Source organism: Ceratotherium simum, chromosome 17 (genome assembly GCF_057802395.1).
Source record: "Ceratotherium simum simum isolate JZ-2026a chromosome 17, ASM5780239v1, whole genome shotgun sequence".
Taxonomy (NCBI): domain Eukaryota; kingdom Metazoa; phylum Chordata; class Mammalia; order Perissodactyla; family Rhinocerotidae; genus Ceratotherium; species Ceratotherium simum.
This window is the reverse complement of record NC_141916.1, coordinates 27,951,866-27,971,859: the sequence shown is the minus strand read 5'-3', so window position 1 is coordinate 27,971,859 and position 19,994 is coordinate 27,951,866. Positions and strand designations below refer to the sequence as shown.

At 36.7% G+C, this 19,994-nt stretch overlaps 1 protein-coding gene across 1 annotated transcript in view; it reads right to left on the bottom strand.

Annotated features, from left to right (window-relative positions):
- The window catches only part of SLC2A13 (solute carrier family 2 member 13), a 339,913-nt gene that overhangs the window by 105,063 nt on the left and 214,856 nt on the right, over positions 1–19,994 (bottom strand). The gene's annotated exons all lie outside the window — the stretch shown is intronic.

Below are 19,994 nucleotides of genomic sequence, written 5' to 3'. Positions count from 1 at the left end.
GTGAGAGAATTCAAATCCTGAAGACACATTCTGAACCTTGGCTTTGCCTAGCTCTTTGAGCCATTCTAAAACAACAAGTTAGCTTTACCCAAATCCAACAGCGGGCATCCAAGCAATGCATTCAATCAAGCTGGAAATTTCCACAGTTACAGTCTACAGTTTCTGGACATTTATCAACATTTTCATAATATTTCAAAAATAAAATCTGTTTTAAATACATTTAAGTCTCATTGATTCATCAATGACTTCTACTATTTTTTAAATTATTGATAATCTTCTTATATAAAACATTAACACCAACATGGATTTATTCATCTTAATAAAAAGTGTTTTCCTTTTTTAAAGTAGTAAACCAAACTTATAAATTACTATGCAGCACAAAGGATATGTCCTACTAATCACACTAAAAATTATGCCAACCATTTTAAGATTTTGAATTATGACAGCTGTTGTATAGAGTAATTCCCAGTGGAACTACTCCCATCATCATGAAAATTGTGAATGTTTTGCAGTCAAGAGTGTAAAGCAATAAAAAAATTATGAAAATAATTCATTCCATCTGAACAGTGCTTTACAGTTTCCAATTTCTACCATATACATTACCTCATTTTCATAAAGACTCGTGCAGCAAGGTCAAACCTATATGTAACCACTGAGAAACTGACATAAATATCAAATCTACAAAAGCAGAAAAATAGAAATGCTGAGAGAAAATTGAAATATTTAAAGCCAAAAGACTTTGATACCTCTTATGCTATTCTATTAAATTGCAGTCTTCTCAACATTTTAAGAATAAAAACAGATACACAGCACAAATTAATCTTTCCAAATAGAGCCAGGAAAAAACTAAACAAAAGAGATTATTTCGATGTTTTCATTTTCAATACAATAAAATTATGAAATTGCAAGTGTTAAATTAAGGGACAGAAAGGGGAGTGGCATCAAACAAAAGAAGTCGGTCAGCACCAGAATTTTATTTAAAATGAAAAATGTTCCCTAGGTATATAGAAAAATTTCCTTTATGGTACTTAAATTTTAGTGGCAGAATCTAATCAAAGACTGGCCTGCGAATCAGAAAGCTGCATTCTAATGGCATCTCTGTGGAAGGTTGGCCAGGTCAGGTAACATAATCATTTGTTCACTTAATATTTATTTATTAAGCACCTACTGTATAAGCTATGTGAGATACTAAGTCCCCTAGATTTGTTATTAGACCCACTTGCTGCCCTCAGGAAGCTCACAGTTTAGTTTAAGAATGAAATGGAAAGAAATAATTTTAATATTGCAAGGTTTACAAGTCACAATGTGGCATAAAGGACAGACCAAACAATTTAAGTTGATGTGGAAGGTTCCATGATTTTCCAGAGAATCTAATGTTTGAGTGGAGTCTTGAAGAATTCAGTTCCTAGGAGTCTGCCAGCAGGTATGATTGATGATCCGGCAGGAAATGACATATACGAAGGAGAAAAGTGCAGAATACTATGCTGGGCTCACAGAACGTAAGTACCTCACCTTGGCTGAACATAAGGTGCATAGGAATGAGAAGTATGACATAGGCAGCAGCAGAAGCTTCTGTTGTAGGGGGGCCTTGACTGATGAGCTACACATTTGGGCTTTTTTCTCTAGGCAACGGAAAATCATGAAATGGACTTTAAAGAGAAATAACACAATTAAATCTGTTCTATGAAAAGATCACTCCAAAGACGGCCACATGGGTGGACTGGAGGCAGATTGAAACAAAGGTATATTGTTTTGAAGCGTGTATTTCAGGTCATTACACTGGCAACAGGCACATGTAGATTTTCTGTATTAATGGGAAACAGTGAGAGCAGGGGCTGAAATTCAGTGATGGCCTTTATCTCTCTGTCAGCAAGAGTTGCAACTTCAACCCACACTAAATCTTTTCCCCGCCTTGAGTTTCATCTTCATTTTCCTTTCTCGAACATGGGTAAGTGTATAGTCATATGCCACATAATGACATTTTGGTCAATGACAGACCACATATACAACAGTGGTCCCATAAGATTAGTACCATACAGCTTAGGTGTGTAGTTGGCTATACCATCTAGGTTTGTATAACTACACTCTATGATGTTCATACAACAGAGAAATTGCCTAACGACGAGTTTCTGAGAAAGTATCCCCGTCATTAAGCAATGTGTGACTGTATTAGTTTTTTTTTTTTTTTAATAATTTTATTTATTTATTTATTTTTCCCCAAAGCCCCAGTAGATAGTCGTATGTCACAGCTGCACATCCCTCTAGCAGCTGTACGCGGGACTCGGCTCCAGCATGGCCGGAGAGGCAGTGCATCGTGCGCGCCCGGGATCCGAACCCGGGCTGCCAGCAGCGGAGCATGCACACTTACCGCCAAGCCACGGGGCCGGCTCTGTATTAGTTTATTGTATAATAAATTACCACAAGCTTAGTGGCTTAAATCAACACAAATTTATTATCTAACAGTCCTGTAGGTCAGAAATCTAACACGGATTTCACTGGATGCCAAAAATCAAAGGGGTCAGAAGGGCGTTCCTTTCTGGAGGCTCCAGGAAACAGGCTTCCTTGCCTTTCCCAGGTTTCAGAAGTGTCCTGCATTCCCTGGCTCACGTGGGGCCCCATTCCTCAGTCTTCAAAGCCAGCAAAGGTGGGTCAAGTTCTTTTCATGTCACTTCACTCTGATGTCCCCGTCCCTTTCTGCCTCTCTTATCTACATTTAAAGACCTCTGTGATTACGCTGGGCAGACCCAGATAACCAGCATAATCTTCTTATTTTAAGGTAAATTGATGAGCAGATTTAATGCAATCTGCAACCTTAATTTCCTTTTGCCATGTAATGTAACATTCACAGGTTGTGGGGATTATGACATGTACATGTTGGTGGGGGCATTATTCTGCCTATTACATAAAGGTGCTAATAAGCAGTAAAATAAGCAAAAGGCCAACAGTTAGCATGAGAAGATGAGGAATGAAGACAAGGACATTCACTTAAAGGGTAATCAGTTCCATAAAAATTCAGGCAATAACTACATTCTGTTTCATAGGGCAAGGGATGACATATCTGGGTCAGAATAATTCACAAACCTAGTTTTTAAAAGTCAGGTCATAGAGTGGTGAAAAGATACATTTAATTTACATTTAAAAATGTGTGAATGCCAATGTTTTTGTAAATGATGCTGCTGGCCAACCAGTTATGTAATGGGCTACCACTGTATTTACAATCTTCTAAGCCTTTACGTAGTATGAATTTTCAGGGGACTGGGTATTCATTCAAAAGTTGCACAAAGCATAAGAGAGTCTTCTTCATAAAAGAATAATATGAGCAACTGAAAAAGGCTTTCTTTCCTTTTTAGACTCAAAGTAGGAATGCCTTCTCTTTTCAAAATTGTTTTATAATATCTATCAGACAAACTATCATCTTCTTCAAAGACTCCCTGGGCAACCTTTGGTCATGTCACACATACCATCTCTTCCCCAGAGTGCAGTTGAAAGGCCTGAGGGCAGTGTGTTCTCACAGAAGACCAGCTTCACAACTCTCTGCAGATATCTAAGAACAGAAACAGCTGACTGTGCGTGCACTGCTACCTCAAAGATTATGCGAGACCCAGCCTTCAGTCCTGAATTTTAAATCTGAATAAAACAAAATAGCTCTAGAAAACATGTAGGCTTTGGTAATGGCAATCTATCCTAATGAAGACTTTTAACTAGCAATAAAATAATAAACATAAGCACTTTATATGCCTAGAAAAATACATATATTATGTTCCTATTTGAACAAAATATTTCCTAGGAATTTCTGAGAAAGTTATTTTTTTCCAGCTTCTTGAAGCCATAGCCTGTTTTTTTCACATTCTCAGTCTAACAGAATTAATTTAATGGCAAGAAGTAGATACTCAATAATTGTTTGTTGAATTTATCTACCACCAACTTTCAAAAAGGAATTAAGACTATTTATAATAAAAAACATGATAGAATCACTAAAACAAAAATTAAAGACTGATAAAAGAGGGTAAGAGAGGGAGAAGATGAAGATAATTATATGAAAACTTTGGTGCATAATCACTACAAGCTAGCTCTAAAATTCCTGGCAGCCAAGGCAAAATAGTAAATGATAATTTTAACTGTCTGACAAAACAAAACATAGCAGTTCATAATAAAGACAAAGTTTTTCTGGCATGAAATTATACAAAGTTTAATTTCATGAAGAAAACAGATATGGAATATACTCTTCCTGACAGGGACAGCCAGTCTAAATAAGACAAATTAACAGATAAAATTTAGTCATAATTATTTTAATTCATGCAGCACAAAAGTGATATGTTCTAGCAGTGGTGCAGATAGCTTCCAAAGACAGTCATCTGTGAACCTTGTCTTACTCAATAGCCTTATGGGTCATGTTCATATCTGCGATAAAGACCAAGTTAAATGAGAAGACGGAAATTTATGGAGCATAGCTGATGGACTATAAGCCCTGAAAGATTCCTGTTATCTAAGTTATGTCGTTTGGCGCTTTTAGTCCCTAGTATTATAAATACATTTATTTGTATCATATGCCAAAGTACAGATTTAGAATGGTATTCTAATAAAAGATGTTCTTTTAACTGAAAAAATTATATTTTCCTACTGGAATGGTGTTTATACAGTCAAAAACACGGATAACAATGGAAATTACAGGAATACTTTTAAGAGAAAAATGTTTCACTCAAATACAAAAATCTCAAAAACGGTTTAAAAAATGATTAAAAATTTCCAACCTCATTTATTTTGTACGTTGAGAAATCCTCTTTGTATATTATTAGATGCAAGCCATAAAGCCAAAAATAAAAGTTAGAAAAGCAGAAATTAGGATTTTATGTATATCATACATGTGTTTGGAGCTAACATACTATTTAATTGTATCACACTATTCTTAAATCAAGCAATGATCCAAAAATCATAGTAATTGTCAGGAAGCATAATTATTAATTACATTAAATATATTACAAAAAAATTTTCATAATTTAAATGATTTTATTACAAGTTAAAAGGGATTTCTACAGACTCTCATTGTTACCAATGTGATCCACCCTCCAGCTCAGAAACTAGTCCCTTCACCCTTGCTTCACACTACTGGAAGCCTCAGGAGAAATCATGTATCACACTCAGCTCACCCAGATCACTGACCTTCCTCTATGCATCATTAAGAACAACGATAGAAACTCTCTAATCTGACCTCCAATTTGCCAGATTAGCCTATTAATTCTCTATAAAACATACACTCACAGTACATTGAATATTTGGGACTTCATGCAGGCTCACATCTCCCATTTGTTGAACTGTATGTATATCAAATCAGATGTGTTTGTTCCCAAACCTGTTTATGCCTGTCATTGTAATTATGTAATTTAATCAAATAATACATAAATCAATAGACCATAAGATGCTAAAAGAGAGCTGTATTAAAAACAAAATTCTATGCTTTGAAACGAGTCCATAAAGGTAAATTATTACAAAAAATAGTGTGGGCAACACAACCATAAAAAATTAGGGATAAAATGTAAAAGTCTAGAAAGACTCTGCCCTTAAGTTACTTCTCAAATGTCTTTCAGTTCTTGTTCTATTTGAAAGAAACTAAACCTGGAATTCATAGATGTCACTATTGAGTGTGGCTGATGCCAAGAAAACCATTTGGAAGCTCAAGCAGCAAATATGATGAATTATTGTACAACTAAAAATAAAATGTTGAAGGTATATATGCATCACTTCCATATAACTGTCTTTTTCAGTTAACTAAACAAGTGCCAATCCTAATGACGTCAGATAAAAGAGCTTTCACTTTGTCTCATTATGTTTCACATCTCTGCTTATTTCAGCAATAAGCAGGAGTCCAAGACTTTCAGGTCACCTGTTTCCACCTGGTCATTTACTTCCACATTAACCTGTACATTCACTCATTTGACTTAATCTTCCTCTCATCCTAGCCCTCCCACACTCTTACCCTGTACACTAAGTCTGGGCATGAGGGTACCACCTTCCTACAGCTTAGATCTAGAGTCCAGGCTGTTTTTCTCTCACATCCTATATGCCTAAGGAGGGGGAGCGGATGACAAGGGGAAAAAAATGATCTAGACCAACCTCTAACCATTCTTCTTTAGCTGTCAGCCTACTTTCTGGTCACTCCTCACTCAATGGCGATTTTATTACCCGTCTCACAATTTTCTTCTCCACTCCTACCTGTGTCATGATCCTTGGTAAGTAGCATGGACATGGACTATACATACAACACCCGAGTCTCTTAACTGCTCTACTTCTAAAATCCTTCAAGTATCCTAGTCTCTGACGAGCACTGCCTACCCTCACAGCTCACTTACTTGAATTTCTCCACTCACACAATTCTTCACTCTAGTGGAGATGTTAAGCCATACTTACGCTCTACTTCTTTTTAGTTATCCATCATCACCCATTTCTGCCCCTTTCCCATAATTGTACTTACTGCCTTAAGAAGTTTAGATTTCCCAGACCAGTGGTTCTCGGGTTTTGATGTGTTATAGAATCACCTGGAGGGCCTGTTAAAACATAGAATCCTGGGCCCCACCCTATTTCTGATTCAGTAGGTCTAGGACCATAAATTTACATTTCCAATAAGTTTCCAGGTGATGCTGACATTGCTTTGAAAATTGACTTCCCCAAAGCATTATAATTACTTTCTTTTCACCATTCTCAAACTCCCTGGCTTGTTCCCCCCTTTGTCATATTCATGTCATAAACTCCACTCTGCTTACTTATATCCAGTTATTCTTCTACTCTGCATTTACACCTAGAAGCTGAAAAGTTCCGGAGAAAAACACACAAATTGACCTCATTTGAAATTCCCTAAGATGCACAGTCTACAACTCTCCAAAGGATGATTTCATAGCATCTCCTATCTTTCCACTGTCCCAGTGTATCCAGCCTCAGGAGAAATCTTGCCTAATATTCACTGAGAAAGTGTGAGCAATCAGAGGGGTGCTCCTTCACCTCACCACTACCAAGTCTACCAGCCTACCTGATCAATTCTACATTAATTTATGGAAAATCAATGAGCACTCAAATATTTCTCTTCTAAATTCCTTCTTCAACATTTGCTGTTGGAATGATGACTCTTTCCTCCTGCTTTTCCTCAGCAATTTATCTATACTTCTCTTAAAATACACACCCCTTTCCCTCTGGTATTAGAGTTACTTAAATATATGTTGTTATTTCCTCTCCTAGACTATGAACTCCCAAAAGAACAGTCTACGTGCCACTCACCTTTGCAACCATCAAAGCAAGCTTCTATTTTTTTAGATACTTAGTAAATGCTTATTTAAATGAATGAATGGATGGAATGGCCTTCCATCTCTCCTATTTTTTGCCTTAACATTTATATTGAGATATAATTCATATACCACAAAATTTACCTTTTTAAAGTGTGTAATTCAGTGGTTTTTCATATGTCTAGCACTAAATTTTAATCTCTTAAATAATTATAATAATTAATGTTCACAATAAAGTATTCAAACAATCCAGAGGGTTTAAAGAAATGAAAAAGGCCCCGGAGCAGGGTGAGAGGGAAGGATAGAGGGTTGTGTCTTGAACAGTTTAGTTTCAACACATGCCTCGCCACCATGCTTTCCGAATTCAGCTATACTCCTTTCTAACCCCCTGGCCAGCCTTGAGTTCCCAGGTACCCTCAAGGCTGGGGAAGAGACCATTAACTGTATACAACTTGTGAGCATTTTTACTCCAACAATGGTACAAACTAGTCTTTCTTTCCATCACTTATTGTCTCTCTAGCTCCATGTTGTGCCCACCAAATACCTCATTAAAACAAACAAGAGGCAAAAAGATGATGGTCTATTTAAAATTCCCCTCAGGAGGCTTAAGAGTCTGAGTGAGAAGAAGGGGCAGGTCATGGCACTTACCTTATAAAAAACACTGCTCTCAGCACTGACTATCTAAAGAGAATAAAACAGTATTTATTTTAAGCTGCAATGAACTCAAGAGTTTGTTTGTAAGCAGAAGTTTGCAAGAACTTTCACTTACATAAAGGCAACATTTTAGAGCGTGGTCACACAAACTGTGATTATGTAAAGATATGTAGTTTTATGCACATTATTTATAACTCTGAATCTCTGTGGAATCACAGATTGGGAAAATAGATCAAGACCATGCAGGATGTAGTGAAAAAAGCAAAATGCAAAATTATGTAGAGGGTAGAACTTCAACTGTTAAAATTAATCACAGAAAAACAGGAGAAACAAATACACCAAAATGTTAAGACACACTATCTCTAGGAGGGGAGATGGAGGTGCTTTTCCTTCATGTGTTTCCAATTTTCTATAATAAGCATATGTTATTTAAAAGTTTTGCTTAAAGTATTAAAGTTTTGCTGATTAGAACATGCCACATATTGTATTCAGGCACCATAAGCCTCCAACTCCGTGAACTAAATCCAATATTATTTTAAGTAAAACAAACAGAAAATAATAATCATGAGGAATATGTTTGTCTTCAGAGAAAGGCATTTTTAATTTATTTTTTTCTTTGCCAAACTTGGTATTTTCTTAAATGAAATAATCCATGTCTTTTACCTATTGGTGCCCAAAACACTACAAATTAGACACTGTAATACACTCCTAGCTTATCTATTCAATTCAACAAATATTTAGAAATGGTAATAGTAATAACTGTTCTAATGGAAAACAAGTACATAATGGCCAAATGTCTCAATTACATGCAGCTAAAATACATTTATTCAGGGCTTACTATGTGCCAGACACAGTGGGAGATAAAAAGACAAGTAACATCTGGGACTGTTTGAGGGCAGGAGCTCACATTCCACTGAGGAAACCACCACATGCTTAAAAACTACACCTCATGGGCTAAGTTCAGGGAGAGCAATAAGAAATCAAGTGCTACTGGAACGTAGAGGCAGTGATTAACTCCTCCTAACAGTCCAAATAGTTAATCCACTAACTATTCCAATTACCTGTATTACTACTTCTCCTGTTCCAGGATTAAAAAAATACAAAGGGGCCAGGAATTCAGGACGCTAGTTACCACAGGGTTTAGTCTGGGAGAGCATTTAAAACCAGCTCAAGGATCATACACAGGGAGAATTGGAAAGGACTTGAGAGACTATATGTCACAATCAGGATGACAAATACCTATTTGGTTCACTGACTAGAAAAACTGTAGTGTCAGAGATGGATGTTATAGCCAGGAAGGAAATTCTTGATTTTGATTTCATAGGAGATGGCAATGATCTGAACGTGACTATATATAAGATGTGCTTTTGATGCAGGGGATCCATGATAAGTGGAAAAAGAGTTCCACCCACTGGCGCTCATGAGGCCAAAGAATTGATTAGGGAAGAGGGCACACTGGAGGGGCAGGATGCTATAAAGGTCATTAGGATTGCTCAGTTCTCAAAGACTGAGAACAACACACATACTGACCATACGTGAAATTCCCTAATATGCTCACTCTCCAATTCTCTAAGATAATGATTTCATCTTCTAATGAAAAGAGTGAGCTTGCAGAACAAGAGCGAGCAGGGGAAGTAGAATGCAATACTGTGAACAGGGTGCCAATGTAATTTACTTTATTTTGTCATCTGATATGTAAGAAATAAAGAGAGAATTTTTTTTCTCTCTGTCCTGCTATACTGTGGATAAAGAAATTGTATGGCATGACTTAACTGTTCTAGATATCAAAACCAATACCCATGAGTTCAGATTATTGCAATAAACTTTCTATGGAAAGATTAATATTAATGGATAGTATATTACCACCAAAGCACCTAGAAAGAAATTCTCTCTGGTCATAGTGAGGAGGAATTCTTGTGCTTCTCTGGGGCAATGGAGTTGTTTCTATCTTAGCGACGCTGTGAATCATGTAACAAAACATGTCTCCCTTTTTGTATTGGCTGCTAAACATTTAGAGCAACACGATTCTCAAACTTTAGTGAGAATAAGAATCATCTAGAATTTGTAACAAATGCAAGATTCCCAGTTGTCCATCCTTCTTGCTTACCCCTACCCACCTATCCCTGCCCAGGATTCTGATTCATTTCAAGAGATTCTAACATAGGAAGTTCCAAGACCACTTTGAAAAAGACAGGCTTTGTGTCTTAGTTCATACAGACACTACTCTACAGCAAGTTTCTTGTGTACAAACCATTTTACCTTTTCCTGCTTTGTCCTATTTCCTAAATCACTAATTTTATTTTATTTTATAATTTTATTTATTTACTTTTCCCCCCAAAGCCCCAGTAGATAGTTGTATGTCATAGCTGCACATCCTTCTAGTTGCTGTATGTGGGACGCGGCCTCAGCATGGCCGGAGAAGCGGTGCGTCAGTGCGCGCAGGGGATCCGAACCCGGGCCGCCAGCAGCGGAGCGCGAACACTTAACTGCTAAGCCACGGGGCCGGCCCTTAATCACTAATTTTAAAGTTTATTTTACCTTATTGCCTCTCTCTAGGTTTAATTAAGCCCTTTTAACCTTTTTCTGGAGTAAGGAGGGGTTGAAGTGGATAAAGACTTTTGACTTAGTATAAATCTTATTTTTCCTTTTCCAAATATTGGAGAAAGAAAGCTGATCAATTTTTTAACAGCAGAGTTACTAGTTGAGCTGTAACAGCCCTGGGCAAAAAAAGACTGCAAAGAGAGGCCTGCCACACCAATGTATTATTAAATAGTAAATTAGGCTGCTGACTTGATGGGGGCACGTTGACAGCATTGTGCCCTTTGATGTTCAAATGGAAAGCCCTAAAACTGCACTTGGTTCATTTCAAGTGCATGCATGCAGCACCAGGCCATGCTTGTTCAATTATTAGCAGACCTGTAGGACCTTTCAGAGATGACAGAAAAAATTCTGCATATGTGTACAAATGAGGTGTGACCCGAAGAAGCAATTATCAGCGAGTCAGTGTACATTTATTGAGGGAATACTACATGAAAGAGATTCACTTTAATTCTCAGATACTACAGAGAAGCATTGAATCATCTTCCTAATTCTGAACAACCAGGAGAATTAGGAAAATACTTTTGAGTTCAACATTTTTATGTGTTTGAATTGATCACATTGTCTTAATTCTCGTCTTTCCTTAATGAGTCTAGCTTTTAGAAATGTCCCTTTCACTTATTATAAGAAAATACAGAATAGAAAAACAACAAGAATAACAGTTAACATTTACTGAGCATTTTCTGAGTCCATGAAACTCAATTTTAGAGTTGGAACTATTGGCAGAACTCATCTCCAACTAAGAGAGGAAAAGGAGAAATAACATCTATTGAGCATTTACTCTATGCTAAGTAGTGTCCAGCTGTGCTTTGCTCATATTATATCATTCAATCATCAGAAACACCTTACGAAAATGCAAACTTGGTAATAGTCAATGCTAAGCGTTTTTAAGGTGTAATTAACTCAACATAAAAGCTCTACATTCCATTCTCATACATACTCAGGATCCCAAAGAGACTGTTAAGGGAATTCTTACTCAACTTATTCACTCTATGCACAGGGCAAAACATAAACCCTTATGCATATCTATCACTTTACATTTTTTTCTGCATAAAAAGTATTTTCACTTTCTATAGCTCAAGTCTTTTGTCTAGTTTAGCACTTTTGCTGCTAAGTTAAGTTGTCATTAATAGTGAAATTCATAAAATATAAAAATTATAAAATTGCATTTAGTTAGAAAGGGACCTCCAGAGATGGGCTGATGGATGGACAGCCAGCCTGGGACAGATAGCCCAAGAGCTATCCCAGAGGTACACTGCCCCTGACGGGGATATAGAGCACTAGCCATGTCCCAGAGGCTCAAAGCCAATTAAACTAACTCTTCTCCACTGAGAGGTCTAGAATCAATTAAAATAAACTTAAAGAGCCGACTTACAGGGGAATATAAATAACAAAAAGAGCATCTTTACAAATGTATGAGAAAAAGGGGAAGTAGAGTCCTCACTCCCTCTGTCTGTTACGGTGATGGTGGGGCAAGGAATTATTAGATACTGAGCAGTTTTTTTTTTTCAAGCACCAGAGGGTACACTTTCTCCTTCCAGCTGCTTCTATTCTAACGACCATAGCTGTGGCCTGGATTACTTATTCCAGTTCCTATTACTCTGTTGTGAAGGCCATTGCTATATTTTAACTAAATTTTTTTTTTTTAAATTTCTAGAAGTTCTTTCTTCTTGGCAAGGAAGGCACAGAAGTGACAGTATCACTGGTATAGAGAGGAAAGAACATGAACCTGGAGCCAAGAAACGGGTGTCTATTTCTGTCACTGTACGAGGCCTCTCTTCTGTTTCTCCTTCGCCTTACTAACTAAATAAGGCAGAAGCGGGAGAGGAGTGGTGTGAACAGAGCAGTGATCAACAACACTATCCCTTCTAATTTCAGGAACCTCCGAAAATTAGTTTGCTCCTCCTTTGTGCCCTACATCTCTGCCCCACTCTCAGCCTTGTGATGGAATCCTTAGAAATTCTATTGGGCTGATCTGGCAGATGTCAGATGACGAATTGATTGGGTTGACTCAGCAAACACCCCTGGAGGATCCACGTCCTTCTGGAGAAGTAACAGTGCCATCCAGGTAGGCCGCCTCAAATGCCCACGCTCTGCTGCTTGTCTAGTTCATGGGAGAAAATCCTTACGTGTTTAACCATTCTAGGTTTTTTACTTAAAACCTTCAGCTTTGGGGCCAGCCTGGTGGTATAGTGATTAAGTTTGAGTGCTCTGCTTCAGCTGCCTGGGGTTAGCGGGTTAGAACCCCAGGCGGGGACCTACATCACTCTTCAAGCCATGCTGTGGCAGGTGACCCACATACAAAATAGACGGGGATTGGCACAGATGTTGGCTCAGGGGCAATCTTTCTCACTAGAAAAAAAAAAAAAAATTCAACTTAGTAAGGTATTTACAATTACTGACAGCATGCGAAACTTACCCTATTTTCGAATATTCACCCTTTACAAGACAGAACAGAATTGCAAAAGAGCACTGAACTAACTTTTCATGATCATTCTTTGCTCATACTTAATATGATGTTCACAGTGACATAACAAGCAAAGAAGTTAGTCAACATAGAGATCCTCTTGAGTCTAGTATTTTCTTCTACTGGGATTCTTATAAAGTAATCAAAATTATAATATAATACTAATAACTGATGGGACATAACTTTATATTCTGACTCATACAGCTATGATCTGACTCATACCGCTATGATCTGCTTATATCTGAATAAAAACAACTAAACTTATTCTAGGATTTCAAATAACCATAAATACTGAACTATTTTATAGTTCAAATTGTTTACTTTTCAAAAATACAAATGGGGATTCATTAATTAAAATGAAAACTCCTCCATGTTGAGCAACATAACTTAAATGATAGGGGTGATATTGTAGTTTTAGAAATATTTACAAACATAAACTAAATGAAGGGATTCCTCTTATTTTTGCTAAAAGCAAACCAGATGTCAGCTCATGTTATCATATCGTACTACTTCATTTTAAAACTTAGTAGGACTATTCTATATTTCTGTAGTTCATATATATATCCAACTGCTTACTTATCATTTATATATCACCAATTCAAATCCCCAAATTTGTTATCAATCTCATATTTGTTGCTAAATTTTTCATTATTTTTAAATTATTACTTTATTCTCTCAGAATGTTACATATTTCTCTCAGCATTTAAAGCATGGCCAGATTCTTGTGCTTTTTTATATTAAATGAGAAATTTTAAGACACATTAATACAAGAATATATTTACAATTTTTATAATTGTGACAATCAAGTCACATGCATGGGAAAAACACATCTTTTTCTCATTTACTTCAATTTCAACTTGCTAGATGGTGGAATGGAAATGTAATGGTATGTTCTCACTTTTCTAATTTTAACCACAAAGATAGGGGTGTAGTAAAAGAAAAAACACCATTATATAGAGGTGGCATTATTAAACAGTCCATCACGGTTGGGAATTTAGGCTTTTGTTCCTATTTTTGTTCTTATAGAAAGCCCTGCAGTGAACATATTTGTACATCTATTTGTTCTATTTGGAGGAATATTCCCTGAGAATAAATTTCTAGAATTAGATTTGATAGGTGAAATGTCTCTTTTTGTAGACTGTGAATAACTATTATCAAATTACTACATAGAAAAGAAGCAATTAAAAGACAAAACTCTTTTGAAAATATAAGAGAAGCCTTACAAACCCCTATACCAAAATGATTAGGGTGAAGAGATGATGGTGATGACGATGATACAGTGGAGTTGATTACGTTCTAAAGATCGCATAATTACCCTAGAAAATCCTTGGATTTACCCTTAAATTACAGTAAACAGTACTCGTGTCTCCTTTTGGAGATTGACATACCATATTCTGCCACTCAAGAGCTCCACGGTAGCCAGGTTTTTTTTCCTCTATCACTGAACAGATTTAACTATTTCTTCAGTTATACACAAGGCAAAGTAGCTGGTTTGTATTCAGGGCTTTTTTTTTTTTTTTTTTTTTGTGAGGAAGATGGGGCCTGAGCTAACATCTGCCAATCCTCCTCTTTTTGCTGAGGAAGACTGGCCCTGGGCTAACATCCATGCCCATCTTCCTCCACTTCATATGGGACGCCACCACAGCATGGCTTGACAAGCGGGGTGTCGGAGCGCACCCGGGATCCGAACCGGCGAACCCCGGGCCGCCAGTAGCTGAGTGCGTGCCCCTAACCACTTGCGCAACCGGGCCGGCCCCTCAGGGCTCTTTTATATGTAACATATGTATCTTTAAATTAAGGAATCACATTCAAGTCAGCACTATACTCACATTATGAAATTGAGTCTCAACAGGGAATTGAGACCTCATGAGGAAACTGCAGAATGCAATTTCCCATTTTACTGCTCAATCTGGCGCATATATTCATGGAATAGAAGCACAGTCACCCACACTATTTCTCTCTCTCTGGATTATTCTCTTTTAGCATGAACAAATTAAATGTGCAAATGGTGTGACTTTACTGTATAGGATATTTAACATGTTCTTTATCTATTTTACAAAATAAAAGTTGGAATAAAAAGGAAGGAGAGAAGAGAAAAGAAATGAAGAGTGAAAAAATGTGTGTATGCACATTAGAGAGGACAATTTTCAAACTTGAAATATGTCCTTTTCTCTGCCTACCAATGTGCAGCATTACTTCAATGCTCTGTTCATACTGCGTGTAATAAATTAAACAGTGGTATATCCCTGGTGCGCACCACGGGAGATCTTACGTTGTTTTTAAGCTCTGCCAGGTGTACTTAAGTTAAAATCACAAACGAGAAGGAATATTCCTTTTTTTACTAAAGCAAAATTTAGAAAAAGGTATGTCTAAAGTAGGCTTAACATTTCAGAGGTAGAGGTTAGCATTTTCTTGCACTGCCTTTTAACTCACGTATCCCATGAGTCATCTTCCTCACCTTACAGGCTAATACAAAGAAATCAGATATAGATTTATATAATTTTATATTTACATAATTCATATAATTCTGGTTATCTACCATGAATAGGTAAACGGCACAGCAGTTTCAAGTTCAAACTCAAAAGAAATAAGCAACTGGGAAATGAATTCTCTTAAGAATTCAGTGAGTTATTCTGTATCTTATTCCCTATTGAGTTGTCTATAAAAGATGGACCACATTCCAGGAAACATTTGTTCATAAAAAGCTCATTTCCTTTCTTCAAGGCGATGGAAAGTTAAATTACTGTGCTTAGGAGACAAGTAATAAGGGGAAGAGACAGAATTAAAAGCCCATAGGAATACAATAATAACTTAATTTGAGTCCAATTAGCAAATCTAGATGGAAAAATAAGGCTGAAATCTAAATTGATCTGATAGGCATAGGCCCAATTACTTACAGAAAGTCTGAATAATATTCTAAACATGAATATGGCATTTATCCCATTAATTTAGGTATAAGACTTAAGTGGAATATAAAAAGAAGATTAGAGAGGTGGGCACCAGGCTAGGTGATTGGTCTTTTAAAGAAAATATTGTATTGGATAAATTAGCTACTTTGGGCAGAATTTTTCCAAAAGGCACAAAAATATTCACGACAAAACCATAAAATTTATCAGGTTGACCAGTGATTTTTTTTTTTAATTAATTAATTTTTTTTTGCTGAAGAAGATTCACCCTGAGCTAACATCTGTTGCCAATTTTCTTTTTTTTTTTTGCTTGAGGAAGATTAGCCCCCAGCTAACATTTACGTCAACCTTCTCCTACTTTGTATGTGGGTTGCTGCCACAGCATGGCTGACGAGTGGTGTAGGTCCATGCCTGGGATCCAAACCCGTGAACCCAGCCTGCCGAAGCAGAGTGCACTGAACTTAATCCCTATGCCACGGGGCCGGCCCCCTAGTGATTTTTTTTTAATTTGATATACATATCTATTGTGAAATAGGTTGTTAACACATCCATCATCTCACATAGTTTCAATTTTTTGTGTGTGGTGAGAACTTTTAAGACCTACTCTCCTAGCAACTTTCAAATATACAATATAGTAGTCGCCCCTTATCTGCGGGGGATACATTCCAAGACCCCCAATGGATGCCTGAAACTGCGGATAGTACCAAACCCTATATATACTATGTTTTTTACTACACATACATATTTGAGATGTGACAGCAAAACTAGCATGTATTTCTTTTTCCTTCTTCACAATTTCACAGATAGAAGATTCCTTTTTACTGTAGATGTTAACGACCTTAGCATATGATTTTTTTTCTTTTCTTATTAAGTCAAGAACTTTCACCTTTTCACTTAGAGGAAGCACTTTAAGGCTTCTCTTTGGCATATCCAAATTGTCAGCATCACTACTCTTGTGCTTTCAGGCCATCATTAAGTAAAATAAGGGTTACTTGAACACAAGCACTGCAATACCGCGACAGTTGATTTGATAACAAAGACAGCTACCAAGTGACTAATGGGTGGGTAATGTATACAGCGTGGATACGAGGGATAAAGGGATGATTTCTGTCCTGGGCAGGATGGAGCTGGATAATTCGAGATTTCAACATGCTACTCAGAATGCCGTGTAATTTAAAACTTATGAATTGTTCATTTCTGGAATTTTCCATTTAATATTTTCAGACCACAGTTGACCACAGATACCTGAAACCATGTAAAGCAAAACTACGAATAAGAGGGGACTACTGTACAGTATTGTTAACTATGGTCACCATGTTGTACATTACATCCCCGGAACTTATCCATCTTATAACTGAAAGTTTGTACCCTCTGACCACCTTCCCCCATTTCCCCCACCCCTAACCTCTGGCAACCACCAACTGGCTCTCTATTTCTATTGAGTTTTTTAGATTCCACATATGTGAGATAATACAGTATTTGTCTTTCTCTGTTTGACTTATTCCACTTAGCATAATGCTCTCAAGGTTCATCCATGTTGTTGCAAATGACAAGATTTCCTTCTTTTTTTAAGGTTGAATAATATTCTCCTTATGTATATATATATATACACACATGTACACCACATTTTCTTTATCCATTCATCCCTTGACCAACACTTAGGTTGTTTCCCTGTCTTGGCTATTATAAATAATGCTGCAACTTAGGTTGTTTCCCTGTCTTGGCTATTATAAATAATGCTGCAATAAATATGAAAGTACACATATCTTTTTGAAATAATGATTTCATTTCCTTTGGATGTATACCCAGATGTGGAATTGCTAGATCATATGGTAGTTCTATTTTTAATTTCTTGAGGAACCTCCATACTGTTTTCCATAGCGGCTGTACCAATTTACATCTCCATCAACACTGCACAAAGGTTTCCTTTTCTCCACATCCTTGCCAGCACTTATTATCTCTTGTCTTTTTGATAACAGCCATTCTAACAGGTGTGAGGTGATATTTCATTGTGGTTTTGATTTGATTTCCCTGATGATGTTGAGTGCCTTTTCATGTACCTGTTGGCTATTTGTATATTTTCTTTGGAAAAATGTCTATTCAGATCCTTTGCCCATTTTCTGATCAGATTATTATTATTATTGTTATTATTTTTTCCTATTGAGTTATATGTGTTCCTTATATATTTTGGATATTAACTCCTTATCAGATGTGTGGTTTGGAAATATTTTCTCCTATTCCGTAGATTGCCTTTTCATTTTGTTGATCATTTCTTTTGCGTTGCAGAAGCTTTTCAGTTTATGCAGTCCCACTTGTTTCTTTTTATTTCTTGTGCTTTTGGTGTCATATCCGTAAAATCACTGCCAAGACCAATGTCAAGGAGCTTTTTCCCTATGTTTTCTTCTAGGAGTTTTATGGTTTTAGGTCTTACATTTAAGTCTTTAACCTACTTTGAGCTAATTTTTGTGAGTGGTGTAAGATACGGGTCCACATTCATTATTTTGCAAGTGAATATCCAGCTTCCCAGTAGAAATTACTGAAGAGACTATCTTTTCTCCATTATGTATTCTTGGCTCCCTTGTCAAATATTAGTTGATCGTATATGCATGGATTTATTTTTGGATTCTCAATTCTGTTCCATGAGTCTACGTGTCTGTTTTTATGTCAGTACCATACTGTTTTGATTATTAGAGCTTTGTAATATACTTTGAAATCAGAAAGTGTGATGCTTCTAGCTTTGTTTGCTTTCTCAAGATTGCTTTGGCTATTTAGAGTCTTTTGTTCTACATAAATTTTAGGGTTGTTTTTCTATTTCTGTAAAAAATCCCATTGGAATATTGATAGGGAATGCATGGAATCTATAGATGGCTTTGAGTAGTACGAATATTTTAACAATATTAATTCTTCCAATCCATGAAGATATCTTTCTATTTATTTGCATCTTGTTCAATTTCTTTCATCAATGACAGAATTTTCAGTATACTGATCTTTCACCTCCTTGGTTAAATTTATTCCTATGTATTTTATTCTTTTTGATGCTACTGTAAATGGAATTGTTTTATTTCTTCTTCAGATAATTCATTGTTAGTGTATAGAAACACAACTGATTTTTGTATATTCATTTTGTATCCTGCAATTTTATTTACTTTGTTTATTAGTTCTACAGTTTTTTGGTAGAGTCTTTAGGATTTTTCATATATAATATTGTGCCATTTGCAAACAGAGATAAGTTTACTTCTTCCTTTATGATTTGGATGCCTTTTATTTCTTTTTCTTACTTGATTGTTCTGGCTAGGACTTCCAGTAACATGTCAGATAGGAGGGTGAAAGTGGGCACTTTTGTCTTGTCCCTGATCTTAGAGGAAAACCTTTCAACCTTTCACCACTGAGTAGACGTCACCTGCGGACTTGTCATATATGGCCTTTATTATGTTGAGGTACATTCCTTCTATACCCTTTTGTTGCAAGTTTTTATCATGAATGAATGTTGAATTTTGTCAAATGCTTTTTCTGTATCTATCGAGATGATCAGTGATTCTTAAGTGGTGGTGCTAGTGAGGGTAGTAAACACTGACTGATTTTGGTTTCCCAGTATCTCTTCACACTATTTCTGGAAAATATCATTCTTAGTCCTGATTTTTTAGGGGTAGGGGAGGCTCATGCCAATTCCTGGGTGGGGGGTGTGTATATGCTCAGTATGTGGTTCAAGTGGGCACATGGGAAAAACCAAACTCATAAACTCTAATTTTCAACTTTGCCTTTCCTTGTTGGAGAGAAGAATGTGATCCTGGAGCTGCAGCAGCCATCTCTGACAACAAGGAAAGACCTTGTTGGAGAAGGTAACCAGCAAAGCAGCAGCAGAACCCAGGCATGGAGGCATCATTTGAGCTGAGCATCAAACTGAAGCAAGCTCTATCCCAAGACTGCTATCCCATTCAGCTTATTTTCCATCACTCAAAACTAATGGGTAGGGAGGTAGGAAAAGCAGGATAGATTGAATGTCTCATATTGTCAGGGGAAGTGAAGAGGAGGCATTTCAAACTGGACCAATATCTCTTGAAGTCTCATATTTGGACTTAAGAACAAGAGAAAAGATAC